We start from the raw sequence: 18,349 nt of genomic DNA, 5'->3' as shown, positions 1-18,349 counted from the left end.
CATAAAAAAAATAATCTTGGAAGTGGGGTTGGTTAAGTAGTTCAAATAGCAAAACTCTCCAGTGTACAATGCTATCATTTTAGATAATGAGACATTTCTCCATTTCCAAAAGGTTAAAGACAGACCATAAATTCTGCATCTAGCAGCCCATGGAGGCTTCTCCTAATAGCCCCGACAGCCATCATTTCATTGTCTGGGATGCATCAGAAGCAGTTAATGCTGATGAACTGGATGGCTTTGTGTTCAGAATAAAATAGGAGTAAGTGAGGCTTCATGACTTAAAGCTGCTACAGAGCTTTCTGCAAAGAAGCTGCAGGATCAGAAAGGGGGGGGTGGGGGTGGAAAAAAACCTGCCACTATCTACAGTGAAACTAGTTAGTAACTACAAAACACTTGCTGGGAGAAGAATGTAAGAGGTCATTATCTTACTATAGCCTCCATACAGCATAATCTCTGCAAACCAGACTTCAGTAGCCAACCTGTATTTCACAAAACAGGTGGCAACACTGTCCTTTAGGTGCTGGAGAGCCAGAGGATGCGTGCCTCAGCCATCTGGAACTCTGTCAGCACACAGCGATGCTGGACATATAATGCACAAAGATTTGCATGGCTGATTTTCTGCTTCATGCCTTGGCAGGGGGACAGCAGAGATGAGAAGCCATGCCCTGCTGACCGCTTGTGACAAGAATTTGCTTGGTGACAGAGACCCTCAGGTGGCCAGATGAAACCAGCCATCTGTTAGCGGTGAAGCTGCACGCAGCCAACTTCATGAAAAGGTAAACATTAAAACAAAGAAAAAAATTAGAAATTTAAGAAAGGATGGAGAAAAAAAAATTAGCTATGCTGCAGATTTTTATTTTTATTTTTCCAACAATAGAGGGCATCAGTTCTCCATCCTGTCTACAGCCCTGGCCTACTGCAAGCTCAGTGTGATACTCAAGGCACTCAGCAATCCCTGGAGAAATAGACAGCAATTTCATTTTTTACAGAGCAACAATTTTGTGTGCGCCACCAGAAGCAAAAGAAGCAAGAGGCCTAACGCAGGCTTCAGGCAGTCAGACACCACTTCTTACTTGTTAAACAAGGAAGATGTTTTTGGTTTGAGATGCAGAGCTGCTTTTACACCAGGCATGCATTCTCACAAGAGCCATTTAAAAACACATCAGCTCTCCAAACAGACACAGAACTCAGTTGGAGTCACAAATCTCCCACTAGCATAGGACTCCTAACATAAAAGATGGAATGAAGGAAAGAACACTGCATCCTAAGAATCTCTACAGCTTATAAAGGAAGGAAGAAACAGGACTTGGCCACTCACACCACAGCTATTGGCACAGGCACACCTCTCAGAAGGCATCTTCTGTGCACTGTATGCTCCCCATGGTTCAGTGCATGGAAGAGGGAGCTCTGAAGTGGGCCTTTTTTAGAGGGGAGCATTTCATTGCACAGTAGACCTCGGGGTGGTGTTAGTGCACTTGGTCCACAAAGTCAGCCCAGGACAACACCAGAAGCAAAACTCCCATCTCCAGAGTCCCTGGCACTAATACCACATCCACATGGGCTCCTTCCCAGAGCAACATTTCTGGGCCCTGATACTCTGAACAAACACATCCTACTCAAAGCACTGGCTATATATCATAGACTGTAACCCAAGCCTCCATGTGGAAATTTCCAGCCCAAGAGATTGAACCAGAGGGGCAGATCTCTCCAAAATCAGTTTCAGCTAATGAAATGGCATTGAGCATTACTTCATGTTAGCCCACCAGCTCTGACACTTGGGAAATTAAGAGGTGACAGTTCAGGTCTCAGATTCGGGAACATGAACATTTTACCTGTGAATTCCAGAAAAATCACACAGCCAAGTTCTGTCAAGTACTGAAGATCCAGCTCAAGGGAAATAGGTAAAACACGTGCTCCCTTTGGAAAAAAGAAAAAAAAAGAAATTATGATTTAAGTGGCAGAGGGACTGAGACTCATAGGGAGTTCAGTAAAGGAAAACAACTCACAATGCCACATTGCATGGAACGATCAGTAGCTGCTACAGATATAATTTATGCTGTAGAGTCAAGCACACCCCAAATTTACAGTCTTAGCTATCAGTGCAAATCAACAAAAAAAGCAACATGTGAAAACAAAGCACTCATACTTAAATCCAATAGCATTCACTAAGTAAACATTTCATTTGGGTAAAGCTCTGGACAAAATTATGGAGTCCTATTTTTCTATTGACAGGAGCTGGATTGGAAAACAACCAAAGCTTTGTTGAAATAACTGGTATAGCTCCTTCTATTTTCTGTTAGCATGCTAACTGTGAATAAACTATGAAGGTACCATTTATTTAAAAACATACTTAAAATCTCTCCCTTGGAAGCTCTATAGGGTGAACATTCAGCTTTACTTTTCTGCTGCATCAAACAAAATCCCTGTCAGAAGCAGCACAAAGATAGAGCAGATGACCAGAGTAACTCCTCTCCTCCCTGCCCCATCTTTCCTCTGCCAAAGCAAATCATCATTTATTCCCATTTTTTTCAGAAGACATTAAGTGTGCTGAAAGCTTTCAATGTCAAAACTAAGCATATAAACAACAGAAAGTAAAATTCCCCCCAATCTAGTCTAAACTTACAGATCTTGTGGAATCTAGGTTTTCAATGAAAGACCCAAAAATATGCTTATATGGAAAAAGCAGGCATTTTCTATGACATTTTATTTTTATTGCATTAATGTTTAATAGGAAAATTTTGTCCATTTCAGCCAGCTGAAGGGTGCAATATGCTTGCACTTGCAGCTGGACAGTCCTCTTGCATAGTGGGGCAGCCATACCCACACTGCTTCCTTTGTTGCTATTTCTAGGCACCAGCAAAAAACCATCATCATGGCTGTTTATACCTGTGGTTGGTCAGAGTACTGTGCGTTCAGTACATGATAGGAAGGGAACAGATAGGACCAGGACCGTATTAGTGGTTTTAGTGGATTTCCTGTAACCCATGCCTATGCAAGAAGTCTGAAATCTGCAGTATCAGATCAGAGATTTATTTTTTCTGCCTTTTCAGCTGGTGCTATAGCACAATTTAGCCTTTATACCAATAGAAAAATGCAAAATCTAGAGTCCTCATGTTCAAACTCACTTTCTACCACGAGTTACCACACTGCATTGAATTGAATAGCCATTACTGTTTCCCAGAATTCTGCCCAAATTTGTAACAGAAAAATACTTCTGAGGCAACGTTGCTAGTGTTATCTAGGTGACAGTACCTGATCATTATGGCTGAGAGCGTCCTGTATGAGCAGAGTTTAAAGCTACCTGTTTGAGGATGTTACCCTGCTGAAGGTGCTTGGTTCTGGATATGAGTGTCCTGCACACCTGCTACAAGGCCATAGCAGCTCCAACCAGCTCTGTGCATCACTTACTATTGCACAGTTCTTGCTATCCCCATCTGGTGAAGGTTGGCCTCTTCCCCATGCAACAGTGATGAGAGGGAATGGCCTCCAGTTGCACCAGGGGAGATTTAAGTTTGCTATTAGGAAAAACTACTCTGAAAGAGCAGTGAGGCACTGGCACAGGCTACTCAGAGAGGTGATGGAGTCATTGTCCCCAGAAGTGTTCAAGAACCAAGCAGATGTGGCACTGAGGGATGTGGTTTAGTAAGCAATATTGGTGGAAAGCAGACAGTCAGACAAGATGATCTCAGAAATTTTTTTCAACCTTAATGATTCTATGATTACAAAAGCCAGATGATTCCCATACCACCAAATCAATTGCAAGCACTGTGAAAGACCATGTAATCACCAGACAGAAAATCTTTAAGGAGAGCACAATACCAAATTAATGTATGGTCTCATCACACAGCATCACAGAATCATTAAGGTTGGAAAAGCAAGTGCTGTCAGAAAGAGGGACCCATTCTGGATGCAGCCACAGCCCTGACACCAGACAGTAAGGACCTAACACTCTAGGTCTCAGCACGCAGGGAGCTCAGGCTCCAACTAAGGTCCTTGTGCTGGATGCCAACCCTAATGCTTTCACAGCCATGGTTCCTGCAGTGCTCATCTGCTGGGGATCAGCAGGAGAGGAGGAGATGGCTGCTAGTCAACAGCACAGCAAACCCATGCCTGTGTGCTAGCTAATGCAAGGGGCAGGGAGACTCATCCAAAAGCTTTGACCCATCCTAATTAAGAGAAATGTTCATTCTTATAGCCGAACAACTCTGAAATAGATGAAAATCTCTTCAAAAAAAAAAAAAAAAGGAAAAAAATGAGTCTTTCTTCATTTCAGGATACCAAGCATATCTTTATAGACTGACATCTTTGCTTCTGCAGAATTTTTCTATGGTTATTCATTTATTTATTTTATATTTGAGACAGATTTTGTTTCTTAAGGTCAGAAGCACTCAGTTTACCCAGCTATTTTTAGCCAAGCTGGACAGATTCATTGAATTATGCCATGAATTATTCATGGTACCAGGAAACAGCCTAGGCATTCATATTATATTTGAAAACAATGACAGCTTCTCACATTTTTGCTGTGCAACTACAAATCCTGGTGCCAGAGAGAGTCTCACAGGTTTGTCAAGGGGCCAGAAATGAGCCTGTTTTCCTCTACGGACCACTATCTTTATTCAAGGGTTAGAAACATGATGAAAGTCACTGACGCCTATTACTATGAAGATGGAATATTTCTCCACAACTTTGTTCTATTATTAGCATCACTTATATCAAAACTTACATTGCATCTTTCTTTCCTGAGCTTGAAGAGCCACACCTACCAAAGCAGACAAAAGGTCCTCAGAGCAGAGAAAAGAACAGTAGGGAAGAAATTGCTGCTGACTGTTCTGGAAATATCCTTCACCCAACTTACTAATTATACACTCTGTTGATCACCTATAATTATGATCTGAAAGGAAATTCTACACCCTAGCAATTTAGCTGGTGTTTCTTTCTTAAAGTCAACCATTTCCACTCTAATGAACCTCAGTATGAAGCAGCAAAACCTTGAAGGGAAAGGCTACAGGCATGAAAATGAGTGCTCGCTGTCTCATTAACATTTTACTTGCTTGGCTAGGAGTCCTTTTGTTACAGGAAGCTAAGTGTTTTTATGGCCAACTCTCCTGAATCCATAATAATATCCAATATGAATATAAGTGATTTCTGCTTTTAAGCTACTGAGACTCTAAATAATCTCCACTAAAGCTAATGTATCCACAGTCAATGTGCAGCACTAGCTAAAATACAAGTAATTGCTGCCTTGGCCAGCTCCACAGCCCAATTCTAAAAGCAAAGCATGTCTGGAGCTGAAGTTTCTTTTTTCCATTTGGTAAGAAGTTAACAGGCTGAGATGCCCCGGCACACAGCTAAGCTCCCAGCAACCAAAGCAGTTTCCCTGCAGAAGTACAGCTGAACACACCAGTGACACACAGGTATTCCTCAAAGGATTTCTCAAAAAAACCCTAAAACTCATAAGGTTGTGTTTAACAAATTAAGAAGGTTCTCAAGGAGCCACAAAGAATATATGGCTCCAAAGCCTATGCTTAAGATATTCCTAGAAATTAATATAGCAGTTAAGTGAAATTTAACAGCAAAGAAGTTACTCCTAAGACTCCTGCTGCAGTGGAATCCTTCAAGCTCCAGAAGAAATTCATCATATAAAAACAGGTCAAATACAAAAAAAAAAAAAAAAAAAAAAAAGAGAGGACAGCTAGCTCTGAATGAATGAATTTGCATGGGAAATGCAATTCTCCTGAGCTCTACTCTCACCTTCAGCAACCAACTGGCTCCAAACAAAAATTAGCTTGATGAGGAGGGCAACAAGTAGGAGATAATATGTGGTCACACATCCACTTCACTGACCACTCTCTAGAGAAAAAATGGTCAATGAGAATCATAGCACTGCCTGAGATGAAAAGGACTACAATGCTCATCCAGTTCCAACCCCCTGCTATGTGTGGGGCCACCAACCAGCAGCCCAGGCTGCCCAGAGCCACATCCAGCCTGGCCTTGAATGCCTGCAGGGATGGGGCATCCACAGCCTCCTTGGGCAACCTGTTCCAGTGTGTCACCACCCTGTGAGAAAAGTTTCCTCCTAATATCTAACCTAAACCTCTTCTGTCTCAGTTTAAGACCATTCCCCCTCGTCCTATCACTCTCCATCCTTGTAAACAGCCGTTCTCCCTCCTGTTTTTCCAGCCACCTTCTCACTATAATCATGAAGGGTTTAAGTGACAAAAGTGGAACAAAAGATCAGCAGCAAGGTCAAAGGGAAGAAGACTAAGAAACAAAGACAAGTAATAAAGATTAAACTATACAAATCAGTAATTAATGCCTCTACATATGACTTTCATTTGCTCTACCTTCCACAGAAACCAAGGCTGCTTAGATTTTTAAAAAAACTCTCCTATCATTAAAATTCAGAGACAAAAGCAGTGTGTGTCCCAGGCTATCTGATGCAAGAAGCAGGTAACCTAACACAAGTGAGGCTCCTCAAATACCCGAGGACCAAGTCAAAAACCTTCCTCAACCCAGGGGAGATGCCTCTCCAAACAGAAAGCGCTCACAGGAAAACCTGTCTTCTGCTAAGGACTTAACCTGTACTTATAATGAGTACCTTTGGGCTACCTCACTAGAGCTCCTAATGCCATCAGCACTATCCACCGTAAGAACTTAGTAAATACTGCTCTTCTAAAATACTAGAAATCAGCTTTTCCTTAGATAATTACCCTTCTGCAAGCTGACTTATTACCAAGAAAGGAGAAATTTTTCTGATCTCACTAACATGCATTTGTTTCCCTAATTTCCATCATTTCTTGCAATGCAATCCCTCTGAGTGTTCCATAATACACGTACATCCCAAGAAAACAGAGTTCCATTTTTTAGCCCCTATGGCCAGCTGCTTATCTCTTTCTTCCCTGGTTCCTCATTGGTTGAATATATACCCATATTGTTTAGAACATTCAAAATCTATTGCAGCTTTGTGAGAAAGTATTTGTTAGGTAATTAGGTAACTATGTTTCTAAAATATATTACTAATATGTATATGGTATTCTTACTTTCCACATCAGCTATTTCTAAGGATATGTTACAGCTTAATTATTCAGATCAATTGCCCTTTTCAGTGTTCAACGCAGAAACAACACTTCCACTTTCCACACTCTTTAACTCTGTACTGTGTGGTCTCAAGTCTCTTCTGCTTGAGCATGCCAAGTTTTATAGAGGGAAAAAGCTACAAGACTGCCTGTTACCATGAATCATTAGCAGCCTAATTCAAACTTGTCTGATGAGCTTTGTGTTTAAATGAATGTTGATAGGCCACTAAGCACAACAACACTGTCACTGAAAGCCTGTTTTACTCAGTAAATCATAATTCAAAGAAGAGGGACTAGGTGCCTGCTTGGTCCCAGTATATCATTGGTATCAATCACACAGGACAAAAATCTGAAACACTGGGCAATCTCGCACGCATTGGTTCCCACAATAGCTCTGAGAAACAAGTGGTCTCAGAGGAGCCAAAGAGAAGCTCAGCCAATAACTTGCTATTCTGCTTCCAGCCATGACAAACGAACAGAGTATGGAAGAAAGGGTAGAAGACTGGCATGCTTCTTTCTCCAATTTGCTCTTCACACAGTCTGTGGGAGGATTTCTTAAGGACAGGATGCTTAAAGTGGGAGGAAAGGAGGGAGATTTAGTATGGAAAGTGCATGTAATTTACAGCGTTTGAATCAGTGCCAGTTTAAGTTCCTTTAATTATCAGACTTGCACTTCGTCTTGCTTTATGAAAAAAAAAAAAAAAAAAACAAAAATGAAAAGCATTTTACAAAATGTGGGATTTCTGGCATCACAAAAAGTCATGAGGAGTCAAAGTCAGAAATGACTCAAACATCAGCTGCTGAGCATTTTCTTACACCAACATCAGCACCTTACTTTTCCAGTCTGAAAAGGGGTAAGACGTGCTTTTTACTACTGAGATGGTTTATCCCACATCTCTCCTATTCTTCAAGGGCACCTCTATTTAGAGAAGCTTCTGTAATGCAGATTGAGTCAGGTTCTCCTGCATCATGACTATTTTATTCAGTCCCTAAAATTAGACAAGTACCTCTTTGTGCACACCTGTCATAAACAGATAAGAGTTTTGAAACTTTTGCCATATAGCCCAGACCTTGTATTGTAGCTCAGGGAACCAATTTAAAGTCCCAAAAGACTTCAGAACTACAGAACAAGAAAGAAAAACAGATTCAAATAAGGGTTTGTAGTCTTTGTTCATGGACATAGTAAATAGCACCTTGTGATGAAGACGTTACACAACACTGCAGGAGAGTACAATTCTGATTCACCCTGTGCACACTTAGGGCCAGGAACCTCCATTTCAGAAGCCAAACAGCATATAATAGTGGGAAAAAATAACAATAAACACTTCCACAGCAGTTCTGATATGAGGTTTTAGCAGAGGCCAAGAACTTGCCACCAACAGCACATCATTTCAGAGAGACAGACCATTTATGAAGACATCCAGTGTTTAAAGTAAAGACCTTTTATCACAGAAATCCCACTGCGGCATCACAAATAGTTCCAGCGGTTGCATATTCTCACAGAACTATGTTGTGCCTTATTTTCAACTGATAATTTCTACCTTCAGATTTCAGCTTCTGCCCTATTCTTCAGAAAATTCTTATTTAAGCTGTGGATGAGTGCAGCCAAGAAAAGATTACCAAACTCAATCCTTCCCAGGAGTAAAATCAAGAACTGAAAGTGAGATGCATTAGCATCCCCATGCAATAGGTAAGGGTAGACAGTTCTCTCAAAAGCATATGGACTGCTGGTATGCAATGCAAGACTAGGCAGTAGGATTTACCCTGGAAGTAACCATGTCTGCATCCCTGACAGCTGGGACTTAGTCACCTCTGACTTCTGAAGACCCACCATCACCACACAGTCCCCCAGTGTACCAGGACAGGACCATTCCCTAATGGTTAATTCTCCATGTATTTTCTGTTGAAGAACTACAGAGGATTCTGTCTCCTTTTAAAATGTATCTGACTATGGTAGCGACTACTTTCAAATGTGTTTGTTGTCAAAGCACTCATGTAGGAAGCTGAAAACTCCAGTTTAAATCTATCCTTAGATCACAGATCATTGGTAAAGCTTATATTTGTATCACCACATCTTTACATCAATAGAAATGCTCAACTCTGGTTGGGAAGCCTATATTGTTTTCTCACTGTCTGGCCTCAATTCTTGAGTTGTCCCTGGAGCAACTATAGGAACTGGGTAAAGTGTGCTACCCATCACCAGCAGCCTGCAAAGAACACTGCAGTTCTGTCATTGTCCTAGAGTTGCTGTCAAAGCACAGGTCTGAAGTTCGTTGCTCACAACCAACTTCACAATTGATCACAATGAACTTCAGTCCTGCACTTCTCAGGCAAATATGCAACCTAGTTGCACACTGCAGCGATCAAGCCTTCCTGTGATTAATACTGTCCAGTGCTAGAGACTTTCACCATTACAGCTGTCATCAATGACATCCTTGTGAAAAGGCATCATTTCATCTTGAAGTATCTATAAAAGGATAGACCTGTACTGTTTCCCAAACCAAAGGAGAGTCCTTAAATGCATCTAGTAGTGAGAACCGCTGAGTGCATTGGCTTCTGAAGTATTTTAGTATTAACTTTGTGAAGCTCTGCTATTTCCATTTTTTTGTGTCATAAGCAAATAAAATGTGATGATCCACAAGGGAAGTCAAGCCTACTTTTCTGCTAAGACAATCACCTTAATGAATAATTAGTGTAAGAATATTAGTAACATTAATACTTAATGAGTTGAATCTTCTTTGCATCATATCCTCTAGTTTCTACTTGCTAAATAAAACTTTATTTATTATCTTAAATTAAAGGACATTTCTGAAATGAGATACAATAAAATTGCAAAGAAGGGAAAGCTAATCAAGATAATTAAAATGAAAAATTGTTAGAATAATTCACTTTCACCTGCAGTTGCAGTATAGTTGAACCAAGAGTTTCTAATTAAACGCAAAAGTATGAGAAGTGCAGTTCAGCTGATTTGCATTTATGGAACTGGAAGAAAATATTACCTTATTAAAGTGAGTTTCAGAGGAAATGTCATAGCACAGAGGTTGGCCTGACTTGACTTTCTAGTAGATTATGCAGTCATTTATAAATTTGACTGCTTCACAGAGCCAGCTCTTCTGCAGCTCTAAATCAGCATGGTCTCACTGAAGTTAATGAAGCCGCATCAATTTATACCAGGTAAGCATCTGCCCCTAACCATTTCAATGCATATACTGCTGCACAGAGCAAAATTCAACCACGTCTGCCCCTATATACACCTTAGAAAGATGCCAATGAAAGACAGCATAATGCTGCTGCGCACATAATCAATTTATCCATATTCTGCTATCTGAACAAGGGCTGTAGCACGCTGTCTACCTCTGGCAATTTATTCCTGCAGCTACATATAAGAAAACGGCCTGGATGATATTTGCTGGCCCTGTTTATCTGAAACCCAGCACATGAACAATGCTGTTTTTAATCTGGTATGCAGTGCTTGCTAAATTGAAAAAAAGTGCTTAACCCAGTGCCTAAGAGCCCTCGTTCTGAGTTGACCCCTCATATCCGTAGCTGGGAAAGTATAAATATGTGCAGCCTGGCACGATACACCACCCACATCCTTGATGGAATCTTTGCTTTCCTACCTGCACTCCCATCAGTGGGATTAACACAACATGGTTACAGCAAAAATAGAGAAACCAAGCCCTCTATCAGGGAAACAGCCTATTATTTCATAAACATGAAGTAACTGATGGCTGCTCCTGCATTATCCTATTGCCTGTGCATACATTCTTAATACAATATTATGAGGGTATTCCAACTATTTTATTCTGATTAGGTTATCTAAGACAACTCCGGTATCTTAAACTCTTAAGGCAGAAAGTAAATATCTTCAACGATGCAAATAATAAATTTCATCTCACAGATATAGTAAAAGAGATCTCTATTGGCATGTGCTACAACATCACAATTATGTCTAGGTTACATATATATAATCCTTAGTATTGGCTGAATATTTACTACGTGTCTTGAATAGGAAACCAGAATTAGTCTATTGAAGAAGCAAGTGCTATTACATATATTTTATATTTTGTGCAAAAGAAATGGACTGTTTCCACTACGTTCTAAAAGCCTTTTCTAGACAAACTACAGCTTTTCTGTGGTCAGGGAGTCAGCTGTCAAACTCCTGTTACATCAGAGGCAAGGGTGACCTACTGGCAGAGGTAACAACACCCCAGCAGAAGAGATGCTTCAGCAAGGAGAAAGCTGATTTCCAGCTCTGCTTCATTCATTGCAGCTACAGGCCTAAATTAACCTTGCAAAACTGTCATGAAAATGTATCAGGCCAAGCATAAAATTTACTCTACAACTCTCTATCATAACAGAGATGACAAAAAAAATTAATGACATTTAGCTCACCTGTCAAGTTGATTGCTCAGCCCGACTAAAGAGCAACAGTTCCATGGAGCAGTCTCAGCTGACAAGCTCCAAATCACAGCCATGTTGCAGAACAAAAAACAAGGCAACGCCATCACACTAATTAGGGAGCTGTACAGCCTGGTGGTCTTCTCAGCTGCCAAGGCTAAGGGGATGGATAAAAAGCCCACATTGACCGTGCTGTTAAACACAAGTTATGTCATCAGGTCAAATAACCTTTCAACCCCATTTTACTTAAAGTATATTTGGCCGTTTTGTTTAATTTACCTCTTAAATCATTTCAGTTTAGTATTAACTGTGGAATTACACATGTGCTCGGGAAATCCATTTTAGAGAAACTAAATTGTTTTAATACTGAGCATACAATAGCCTGTGTTTATGTTGATTGCCTGTTACTTATCAGAGGAACTCTTCTATATGCTTCGGGCAACTGTTGCTGAGATTAAAAATATTCAACAGTAGCGAATGGCTGACTTGCAAGTAACCCACATCCACCATCACAGGCATGATTTATTGAACTGCTGAAAGCCAAGAAATTCTTGAGACAGGTCAGTCCACAACCACTCCAGAAGTAGGAGCACATGTATGTCTTCCACTTTACCTGGCCAGTTGTGCCACCGCCATTCAGGACAGCCAGAGGATGAGGAAGACAAATAAGCAAGTGAGAAAAAGGAACAGTAGCAGGCTTCCTACATGGGCTAAGAACTCCTTGGGGTTCTCATGGTGTTACCCAGATTGCAGCTGACACAGCCCAGTGTACCAGAACAACAAAGTCAGTACGGGACAAGATCAGTACAAGACTTTGTGTCTGCTTTGGTGCGTGGAAGCACAACTGCTGGCAGGAGGCTGCTAAGGTCCTGTGTGAGCAGGAACAGACCTCTGTAAGGCCCATGGAGGGCACAGGCTGCAGCAGCCCATCCTCAGGGATGGAGGCCAGGGAAAAGATGACAACGTGGAAATAGCAAAGACTGGCTCCTATGGGCTGACAGTGGAAGTAAATGGTGGAGGTGCTCAAGACACTGCAGGGGGTGCTGGGAGACAAAGGGCATGCATGAAAATAAGTTCCTAATCAAGAGAGAAGCAGACACATTACGTTTTTTCCCCCAAAAGAAACGTGTACATTTTCACAGATAGCCACTAATCTGTGATGCCAGTACAAAAAAAATAAATGAAAACACTAAAGTACCCAAAATTCTCAATACCTTCTTGGTACTCAAAAAACCCACATAAGATCCTTTGAAACCCAAAAAGCTCACTGGAAGTTGCTGTTACTATAAATACTACAACTGTACACAGTGAAATGAAATTCTAAGGACAGGAAGACACTGAAGTAAGAAGATGCCTGCAAGGAAAAATAAAAAAAAGAGGGGAAAAAGGAAATCCTAAACAAAGAAAAAACAGGTACAGCTGGAAAGAAGTTAACATGTTTTATCCTGAGATTGAGGTCACCCTTCAAAAAAAGACAAAGCATTACCCTTCTCAATTACAAAAGGGCAAGATTTTTCTAGCTTATTTGCTACAAAGCAAAGTACAAGTCCATTAAAATCAACCATATTTGGGATGCTCATTCAGCCTGCAGAGCTGTTGGGATAGTTAGTAGACTTTCTATGGCTGCAAGTTGATCATAAGTGGCCTCAGAAAACAGAAAGACATACAGAAAGTCCAAATTATTAAAGTCAACTCATACTGTTTCATCATACAACCTTCCAGAGTTACCATCTACCCTTTTTTGTAACTTCCACATAATGAGATTCCAAAGTCTAGAAATGCCTCCCTTTTTTAATCTTTGGACAGAGGAACCAGGCACGTCTTGAGGTTTTGGCACCTTCTTAGATCCAGGAGTGCTCTGTAAAATTGTTAGCTCTGCAGCATAAGGAAACGTCCAGGATCTAGCAGCCATTAAAGCATACAAGACATGCAAGACCTCTCTTACAAGAGAAACAATGTTAGTGCTGAAGCTACAGCTGACACACATTTATTACTTAAATGACAAATTCACAGAACATTTGCTTCAATAACCTTTTTGTCTGATGAAGTACATACTTACAATTTGAAGATATTGGTATTCAAGGTTATTTAATGAATTATGTGAGTATATCCACATTGCTAGGTGTTTCTGCTACTGCATTTGTGATGAGATTTTCATTTCGGAGCAGGAGGTCGTTGTGTACCAATTCAATTTCCTGATTAAAGAAAACTCAAGTCAAGGAGGCCAGAATAATATTGCTGCTTCAATACAATGTTCCATTTATCTAGACAGTTACAGTACTTTATCCAGACATTCCTGATGCCAGAATTCACCAGAGAGAAGCAGAGATGAAATATATGAAGAAGTTCTAGAGAACACTTTTTCCCCAATCAGTACATTCTCACAAACATTAGACTTAGAAAAAAATTCCAGGAAGAGTTGGTAGATCTGATGTGCAGAATGAATGACCTGCATAAAAGAGCTGGAAATGAAAAACGTAAAACAACAACGCTCCACAGATTATCATATCAAGTGAAAATTATTGTGACTTCTTCTGTCTCCTCGCAATATTTTGCTCTGCTATTGCATCTGTTTCACTGATCTAAAAGCCAGACAGCCAGGGTGAGGCACAGAAAGCGTAGATTTGCTGTCTTCCATCCTGTCTCCAGAAATAGTCCAGTTTCATAACAGCATTTATAGCATGACCCCTCAATCAGCAGTATCAGCATGGCTGAGAGGGCAGGGAACAGCCATGCAAGAGCTTCAACTACGCAAAAGCCAACATTAAACCATAACTCTATTTCTGCAACCCCTCCTACCCCTCCCATCTTTCAGAAGCTGCTATCTTGGAAGACACATCACAGCAGGATGTCCTACTGCTTTTAGTGTTGACAGAGTAAAAAGTGAAATCAATAAAAATAAAATGCTACAAACATGTAACCTTTTAGGTACCCCAACCATCCAAGCCAATGAAGCATTATTCCAGACAAAGCATTTACAAACACATTAACCAAGTCTAGTTTTATCCAGACATCCTCTATTATGTTTTTTACCACATCTGACAAAAACCTAATTCTGATATACAGTCCAGAAATTCTCTGGATAGCATTCACCCTGCATATATAATTAATCCACTTCCCTTAATTTCTCATTCCTTTCATTTGCAGATGTAAGATCTCATCTGTTCCTTTTTCCTGCTGAAACTGAACCTGAGAAGCCAATGCACAAAAGCGCTAAGATACCTCTCCTGCCAAAAAACACTTGTATTTGACAAACAGGTACTTGTAAGAGTAATGTCTTCACAGGCATTATACTGAAACTCTGGACATTAAAAGGAGACTAAGATATTTTCCCTATTTGAATTCAAATATTGCCTTCATTGCTAATATGCTTAGTAAGAAGGACAAAAAAAAAAAAAAGGGAGTGCACAACACTGAACAATTAAGTGATATCCCTGAAAGAGAAGGAAAATGCTCTATTCACACTGCCTGAAGAGAAGAAAAAGAATTCAACTCCCCCTCATCACACACACACACACACACACACACACACACACACACACACACACAGAAAAAGCCTGCAACCAACCAAAAAAAGCCAAACAGGATATAGCTAGGAGAAGAAAACAAGAACAAAATAAAAGAACAACCAAGTGCAATTATTTAATTGCTGCAGTATTTACTTAGTTCTAGCTCTAAGTAATTTGCTGCAGGTCTCCTTAATCTTTCACTTAGGACTAAATTACATAATAACTTGCCAATACACAATTAGAAGTTCACTGAATTTGAAAGAATTTACAGTTTGGTGTACAGTTTTCTTCATCTTTCAGAGAATTTCAAAAATCATGAGCTTCACATTTGTGAATTCATTTTTAACTTGATGAAATTTCAGTAGAATGATTGTTTAAGAGATGGCTATAATATATTGTGCTCAGCATATATTATAGGTAAACCCAGAACTGGCCAAGGGGATATGCAACTATGAGCATATCTCTTCCACCTCTTCCATTTCATAGCAGGATACACAGAAATGCAACATAAGCTTTTAAAGAATCACGCTGCTGTGTGAAGCCAGTGTAACTTCCTCTTGGAAGCCAGGAGAAGTGCAGCTAGGTGGGTAAGTAGATATGATTAAATTGTTAAAGCAGTACACCTTGTCAAGTGCTGACAAATGTTTTAATAGCTCGCATTAACGAACAGCCTCAGCTTAAAGCGCCAGGTTTCTGTTGCACCAGAACAAAAAACTTCTTTAAGTTGTTCATTTAACTTTGCACCTCCCTTGGTCTCTCAAGAGTTTTTTTAGAAAGGAGAGCAATTATCACTGAAGAGAGGGATATTTGAGTGTTGGGAAGATAAATCACAAGTGGAGCAACGTGTTCATAGACAAAAAGTTATGCACTATGAACTGTCTTTCTCCCTACAATGTGCATTCAAGATGCATCAGCTCATTTCCTGAACTCGTAACAAACCTGTTGAAAAGCTTCACCAATCATTTAAACATGTAAAAAATAAAAACGTTGTATGAACATATGGAGAAATAGACTGATTAATCAAGAGAAACAAGAAAATCCTACTGCTGAGACAATGAGGGAGAGAAGAGGCAAGCCATCATAATCAATCCATAGTATAAAGTCAATTCAACTATACTTCTGTTGGATGAAAGCACAAGGAAAAAGTAAACAGATTTGTAAAGGAAACAAAGTGAGTTGTCTTGAAAAAGGAGAAGTGAGAGTTCAGGTTTCTCCTCATTAGGCAGAAATACTAGATGTTCAGTTGGTTTAGGGTTGACTTCTGGGAGCTTCACCTAGATGGCAGCTAAGAGAACTAATAGAAGACCATCTTACATGGTTAATTACTTCCTCAGACTCCCAAATAAAAGATAGGATGCTGGCATCAGCAGGAAAAAGATCAGCTGTTGTCACAGAATATTGAGACAGTGCAGAACATTAATAAGTATTTTTAAAAATTTCTTCCATAACTTTGTTTCCACCTCTGTTCTCAGGAGTACAACGTTAGCTTTAAACAGAAGAACTTTTCTCAAGAACTACAGGAAGTTAGTTGAAACTGACTGATATGCCCTCAGACATAAGTAGCCTGGTAGAAACATCAAGGAGGCACACAGCAAGTTCAAGTGAATTAGAAAGGGTCAGGTATCAGGATGTACAGAACAGGAAGTTGCAAGTTTGGAGGGAAGTCTGATCCTGCAAATGCCAAGTTCTGAGAAAGAGGCCCTTGCAGACCCTAGCTGGGAGGAAAAAGGCAGCCAAGAGGCAGTTCAAAACTCATGTTCTAGGCCCTGTCCCAGTACCTAATGCTATCTTATTGCTTTGGATATGGGAAGAAGCCAACTGTTTAAAGCTATGCTGCAATCATCTAGAATAAAAGATACCTGTCCTAAACTCAAACTCACTGCTAGGATCTAGGTAGGAATGCATTTATGGAGGCCCAACTGTTGAAGAAGCAATTAATCTTCCTAAATAAAAGACTTGACAAGTTGAAGATCATCATTTGAATTCTCTTCAGAAACCCCTTCTGCATTGGATTATATGACAATAGACCTTGCCAGACAAATTATGCGAGTCCTACATAACCTTATAACCTACTAAATTCTATTGACTTTATCTCCCCTGCCCAAATTACTCATTCTCAAGTCTAATACCTATTGAGGTGGCATTATCAACTGAAATTGCATGGAAACATAAGTAGCCAGGCTTTTCATGGCGGTGTTTTCTTGCATTTATGGATAGCGTTTCATTCCATTTATGACTACCAACACAACAAATCTAACAGGATTTCCTACTTTGGTAATTGTCTGAGCATGCTGATTTCTTACTAGCAATATTGTTCAAATGATATAGTTATGAAGGACACTAAGAAACAACAAAACAAATCAAGAAAGCTATTACAGTGGCAGAGGAATTTATTTCTTCCTACCTCCCACCAAAAATAATGTATCCTTATTGTTTCAGACTAGTATGACTGTAGTTATTAAGTCATTTTATATGCACATAGATTCATCCCCTTTCTTCATACCACTGTAAAGGCAGAATAAAGGCCTTCTGTGATAAATGCAGACCATAAACCTAATGTGTTCACGATATAAGAAGGGTGACACATGCCAAGAAGTGCCAGATAACTGATGTTTGACTTAAGATCCTGATTTCTGAATAAGCAATAAGGTATTAGATATTCCATGATATGCCACAAGCAAAAATACAAGGCATCTGAACACAACAACAGAGGACAATCCTGAGATGAAAGAACTTGGTTAATTCTAAGGTTTTTAAATATATAGAGGAATCCCATAAAATCTTATAAGATAATTTTGCTGGCTTCAAGCTGCCTACCTGTACAGCAACTCTAGTGTATTTCTCTAAATACATCTACTGAATGACTCCAAGAACTATTCCTGAAAATTACTGCATTTCTTCATCACTGGAGTTGATGGAAATGCATTGGGGAAATCTGGACAACATCTGAAATGTTTCATAATCTATACATTTTCCAAATGAAAGAGTTCTTAGTCTCTCAGGGGTATAGAAATGTACCATCAGATGAACCATATAAAGTTAAGAAAAGTTTAAGATCTAAACACCCAAATAAAATGCAGTTCAAGTTCTAAGAAGTAGCAGGATATTTTTCAAATACCAATATATCGTGTCTCAATTTTAATGAGGAACAATAACAAATAATGGCATAGAAATTACATAATTCATTAGCATTAATGCATAGTAATAAGTAATAAAATTATTCAGATCCGCAGAGTTATTAATGCCAAGTGATGCAAAGGAAACCCAATGTCTGAAGACAGTATCTCAAGAAAGGGATAAATGGAGATCATGTCAAAGAACACGAGCTGCATGCAAAGCACGCTGGTTTACATTTCAAACAGG

General features: G+C 39.8%; 1 protein-coding gene across 2 annotated transcripts in view; it reads right to left on the bottom strand.

Annotated features, from left to right (window-relative positions):
- STAC (SH3 and cysteine rich domain) overlaps window positions 1-18,349 on the bottom strand; it is a 253,811-nt gene that overhangs the window by 223,123 nt on the left and 12,339 nt on the right. For both annotated transcript variants that reach the window (XM_048950686.1, XM_048950687.1), the window contains exon 2: window positions 1,833-1,917. The gene's annotated coding sequence lies outside the window, so the exon portion shown is untranslated. The remainder of the gene's footprint in view (window positions 1-1,832; window positions 1,918-18,349) is intronic.

The sequence above is a fragment of the Lagopus muta genome, chromosome 7 (assembly GCF_023343835.1).
Source record: "Lagopus muta isolate bLagMut1 chromosome 7, bLagMut1 primary, whole genome shotgun sequence".
NCBI lineage: Eukaryota > Metazoa > Chordata > Aves > Galliformes > Phasianidae > Lagopus > Lagopus muta.
Note: the sequence above shows the minus strand (reverse complement) of the source record. Positions and strands in the feature narration are given on the sequence as shown.